At 39.6% G+C, this 5,973-nt stretch overlaps 1 long non-coding RNA gene across 1 annotated transcript; it reads left to right on the forward strand.

Moving 5' to 3' along the window:
• The first annotated feature begins 719 nt into the window (after positions 1-719).
• On the forward strand, positions 720-5,334 carry LOC102075975 (uncharacterized). Its single transcript, XR_267930.3, has 3 exons — positions 720-828; positions 1,662-1,800; positions 5,121-5,334. It is a non-coding gene; the product is annotated as an uncharacterized LOC102075975 (long non-coding RNA).
• The last annotated feature ends 639 nt before the right edge of the window (positions 5,335-5,973 follow it).

Here is a 5,973-nt window from a genome sequence, read left to right on the forward strand (position 1 = left end):
CCCCCCTTTTTTTTTTAACCCTCACAGCTCGTCTGACTGTGAGTCCCAGCAGCTCTCAGTTCTATATTGGAGACTTTGTGTCTCTGAGCTGTGAGGAGGACGACAGCTCTGCTGGATGGACTCTGAGGAGAAACACAAGCACAGAACAGAGGACTCAGTGTGGAGATGGAAAATCAGAGGGTTCTTCCTGTAATATCAGCTTCATCATCCCGCTGGACGATGGAGTTTACTGGTGTGAGTCCAGAGAAGGTCCCATCAGTAACATGGTTAACCTGACAGTCACTGGTAAGCTGAGTGTGTGGAGTTAGTGTTGATGAAGCTGTGTGTAAATGGATGAAATGCTGTAGTTTGTCTCTGTGTTGAGGTGGATCAGTGATCCTGCAGAGTCCTGTCCTCCCTGTGATGGAGGGAGATGACGTCACTCTGCTCTGTAAAACAAAGACCACTCCCTCCAACCTCCCAGCTGCTTTCTATAAAGATGGCTCCCTCATCAGGAAGCAGCCTACAGGTCACATGACCATCCAGCATGTTTCCAGGTCTGATGAAGGCCTCTACAAGTGTGACATCAGCGGTCATGGAGAGTCTCCATCCAGCTGGATCACTGTCACAGGTGACTCACTCACCTGTCTGTGTTTCTGCAGGTTTCAACATTCACAATGTGACGACAACTTAATGACTGTGTTTGCTTTATTTTAGGGGAGCACACCACCACACCTCCACCTACATCCACACCTTCATCACTCTCCCTTCCTGTTCTCTCTGTGTTGTCATCTGTTGGATCAGTCATTGCGTTCGTTGTCCTTCTAGTGAGATATATTCATAGGAAAGGTAAAGTTGATATTGGGACATCTGAGCTTTTTTAGAGTTATTTGTACTCAATATAAACATAAATGTGTGTGTACGTACCTACTGATTGTGTTAACTGTGAATTAACTTGACTAATGAAGCAACAATGTTACAAAAGTGTGTGCCTGCTTTTCCTGTTAGGAAAAACAGGATTTTAATTCTTCAGTTGGTTTGTAAGCTTATTTTGGAAATTGGTAACATGATTTGCAAGTCTACACTGTCTAACCTCCAATGATTTAAAATGTGTTTTAAATTGATGGATTACTGTGTTTTCATAATAGTTTATACAATATAATAGATGATTAAAGAAATTATGCATTATAAATAGCTAGATAAATACAAAATGGTGAATGATTAGGAACTAAATGAACATTATTTATTTCTGAATTAGGGCTCAAATTTAAGCCTGAAATCACAATTATGTTTATTATTTTTGAGTGTGTGTGTGTGTGTGTGTGTGTGTGTGTGTGTGTGTATATCACCAAGTGTTTTTCTTCGTGTGCTGAACTGTTTGTCTGTGGTCTGTGGTTAATAGAAGTTAACAGGTCTGCAGTCGTCCAGTTTCCTGTTTGTCATCAAAAAAATAGTAATATATATGTGTTATACATAAGTGCTTTATATTTAGATGATACCAACATTTTAGAAGCATCACGATATATATTCTAAATCTGACTGTATTAAACTAAATAATTTAAATGAAAAGATCTGAGTCCTGTTCACATAATGATTTCTGCAGTAGCCACTAGTCTACGAAGAGTTCTATTATCAGCTGTACTACCTACAGCGATGCCCTCTGTATGTGTTTTATTGTGCAGACATTGATACAGATGCAGTCTACTCAACAGCAAGAATAGAAGACATCAAAGACAAGGAAAACAAATCAAAGATGACAGGGACAGCTCCGGTTTACAGCTAAAACTGTGGCTGATCTAACAATTTATAACCTTTGAAATGGTATAGTATAATTCATCATCTTTACCATCTTATTATCTTCTTAATATTTAGTAATTAGCACTGTGTGCATTGGTGTCACCACAGGTTTTGTGTGTGTGTCAAGAGCGATACACTGTCTGTGAGGCTTCAAGCAAAGAATCTTGATTAATAATCTACATTTGACAACAGTTATATTTTCAATATTGATGTAGGAACAGATCGGGGGGGGGGGGTTAATGGTGACCATTACTGTTTTAGAAGGAACAGAATATCTCTTTGTCCAAATTGCAGCTCATTTTCTTAGGGACACATGGAACCTCTCAAGCCCCAACACCCCCTGATACAGGGGAAAAAGCAGGAGATCAGGTAGGCTTGGGGCTTAAGAGGTTAAAGGTGCTAGCACATTGATTCATCCTTCTAGTATGTGCTTGATGACAGGTTTGTTGTGACTTTTGATTCATATCTGTGCCACTTAATATTTTATAACCAGTGTTAATGAAACTTGCCAAAATTGCCAAAATCAGCCCACACAGTCCTTTGATACAAGAACTTGTTAATTGTCTGCAGTTAAAACCACAGCTGCAGCTTCCTCCAGGTGCGAGAACATGCAACAGCCAACAATTTTGCGGCCACCCAGCAGCCTTTTCATAGAAATGCTGTCACTTCTATGTGGTCATTGTGTGTTCCACAGCAGAAGTGTTAAGATGAGGATAAAAATAAAACTCTTGAGATGCTGCAGTTTCTGAAAACCTTCGCTGAATCTTTTCACGCTGCTGCATAAAAGTAAACAGTAACACAGGTTTCATTGTATTGCTGTATTGTAACAGCAGTCATTCTGTTGCAGTTATTGAGAACAGTCGAAAAAAATCAATAACGGTACCAAAGTATCATGACATCCAAGCCCATGAGTGCATAAGAAATTCTGACAACAACTGTTGTTTGAGTCTGTGGGACCTCAGTGTTTCATTGTTTCCAATGTTTAGCCAAAAGAAAAAGGACATGAAGAGTATTCAGAACATGAGGCCGTTTGCCCCTTATTGGACAACGCAGGGAGTAGACCGGAGGGTGGAGAGAGAGTGCTTGGGAATGGTACACATGGAATAGTTTACAGCAGGCCTCTGCAGTGAGGAGTCTATCCTGCAGTACATGGCTTACATCCTCAATCAGATCAACTTTAAATGACATAGTCTTCAGACACTGATAGTGATTTTGAAGACAAGGAGGAGACTGATCTCCTAAACAAGCCTATCAGCAGTTAACAACAAATTTCACATCAAATCTAAATTAAAACTTTAAATATGAGACGTTCGTTAGATGGGGCTGAGATATACAGTCAAGCCCATAATTAGTCATACCCTTGGTGTCTGTTTTGGGTCATTGTCGTGCTGAAATGTCCACTGGTGGCCAAGGCCAAGTTTCTCTGCAGACTGCCTGATATTGTTGTTGAGAATCTTCATGTATTACTATTTTTTCATGGTGCCATTTACTGTGATAAGGTCCCCTGGTCCATTGGCTTAAAAAACACTCCCAAAGCATTAGGTTCCCACTAGAGCAGGGCGATATGACCAAAAATATTTATCATGATATACATTTGAAAATTTGCGATAACGATATAACTGACGATATAATCGACACTAGACAAAATACTTTACAACTCCACAGTTTTATTAGTGCAAAAAAAGAAAACATCAATGTATTTTCACTTAAACAAGCAGCTGTTTTTTATGTGCATTAAAGTTATATAAAAATTTAACAGTGCAAATGGTTGCTGACAGTTTAACCAAAAGGCATTTCTCAGCATAACCATGTATAATATCCACAAAACTTAGAAAGTGGTTATACATTATATTATGTTGAAGCACAGTACGTATCACACGTATCACTATCGTAGGCTCCTGCCTACGATAGCCGTAATGCTCCGACAATACATCAAGCAGTGCAGCTTTGTAGCTTAGCAAAGTCGTACTGAAACATTTCGAGCGCCGTGTACCACATAAAATCGTTTCGAAGTCAGTAAACACAACCAGAATTCATACATAAGGCCCATTGGATTATAAGGGGCACTGTTGATTTTCAGACAAATCAGAGGATTGATTTTAAGTGTGCCGTATTTTCCAAACAACACGGTAATAACGACGGCCCGCTAGCATGCTCTACCAAAAATAGTGCTTTGCTGTGTATCTAACAGACGAAAGCTAAACCAATTCCACACCAAAATTGCCCAAAATTCTACCGGTATTACCGTGAACGGTACGATATGGCCCAACCCTAGTTCCCACCACCATGTTTGACATTGGGGATGGTGTTCTTTATGTTGAAAGGCTTCTCCTTTTTCATGCCAAATGAAGGAAACATCATTGTGACCAAACAATTCAATTTTTGTTTCATCTGACCATAACACTGAGGACCAGAAGTCTTCCTCTTTATCTAGATGAGCATTTGCAAAGGCCAAGTGAGCTTTTGCGTGCCTCATCTGGAGAAGTGCCGTCCTCCTTTGTCTGCATCTGTGGAACCCAGCAGTGTGCAGTGTCCTTTGGACTGTTGGCCTTCAGACATCACCAGCAGAGCCCAGATTCACCAGGATGCCCTTGGTGGTGATCCTTGGATTCTTTTTCACCTCTCTCACTATCCTCCTGGCCAGCACAGGTGTCACTTTTGGCTTCCAACCACGTCCTCTGAGATCTTCCGCAGTGCAGAACATCTTGTATTTTTATTAATACTTTGCACTGTAGCCACTGGAACTTGAAAACATTTAGAAATGGCCTTGTAGCTCTTTCCTGACTGCGCAGCCACAACGTGCAGCCACAGTTCCTTTTATTTGTTGGGAGACACCTGTGTCATTTCCAGTCAAAACATAACTTGCTGGTTGAATAAAACTAACTTTAAGTCAAAAATTGTCAAGGGTATGAATAATTATGGGCTTGATTTTGTATGTATGATAGATGTGAATCTGGTAATTCTGCAAATTCTAAATTCAGACAAATCCCAAGTATTAAGTGTTGCATGTGGTCTGTATTGCTTGGAATTGCCAGAAATATCTTTACATGTACCTTTATGGTTGTATTGATATAATAAAATTATAATCTGGCAGGTCCACCCTACCAGTGAGCATTGGCAGATTATTTGAACACAGCACAAGGATGACCAAATGGTATTGCTCACTCTCCAGTGTTGCAGACAGGCTGCAGCTTCTGGTGATGGTCCCCATTTCAAAATCTCACTTCTCAGCTTGTCAGAGAAATATTCTGTCGAGGTGGAGAGAGTTTGACTTCTTAATGTCATTTAATGCAGGTGATGAGCTAATCGTTTCTATTTTTTGAACTGTGCGTGTTTGTGTTTAGACGTTAAACCAGAGCCAGATGTCATCTACTCTTCACTGAAGTAGTCCACCAGTCCAACCACTGACATCCAGCTGCTGGTCTGTAATCCTCCTGCAACACAGATCAGAAGACAACCTCTCTGTTATATAGATATTAGTCATGCTTGTTGGATCTATCTCTTGTTTCTGTGGCAGCAATATGGTTTCTCTGCAGGGTTAATAAACTTATTATCTCATTTGTTTTTCTCATGTGGTTTTGTGGGTTTAAAAAAGGTTCTAGATGGAAAATTTGACTTGTTCAGGTTTGGTTGTGGTTATCATTTATAATAAACCCCTACTCCAAAATAACAACAGCACAGAAAAGATTAGGTACAGCCTCTGTTGTGCTTGACGTTTTCCATGAAAGTTTCCACTTTTATCGATTAAATAATTTAAACTGAAATTTCTTACAGCAGCTTTTTAAATATGAATTTTTTGCTCACTTTTTGCTCAAGTTTTCTGTGATGAAAAACTGAGAATTTGCAAAGTTTGACTGTTGGTCATGTACAAAATGGACAATTAGAACATGTCAACTTGGGCTTTAAGAAGTAATGATGATTTTTCATCATATTAGACATTTCACAATTCGTCTTTTACAAAGACATTTACAGTTGTGTACCAACACCAGCCCAGCAGCCATGCCCTGAACTTCAACAAGGTCACAAAAGCAGCAATGATTTCAGCTGATGTTAAAAAATGACTTTTTATTTACATTTTTATGTACAATATTAAATGCAGAGATCACATGTGGTTTTCTGTCACATCCAGACATGTAATGACATCTGGTGCACAGACATTATTAAGTCATTGCTCCTTTTCCGAGTGTGTGTAGCCAC

Source organism: Oreochromis niloticus, linkage group LG3, assembly GCF_001858045.2.
Source record: "Oreochromis niloticus isolate F11D_XX linkage group LG3, O_niloticus_UMD_NMBU, whole genome shotgun sequence".
Lineage (NCBI taxonomy): Eukaryota > Metazoa > Chordata > Actinopteri > Cichliformes > Cichlidae > Oreochromis > Oreochromis niloticus.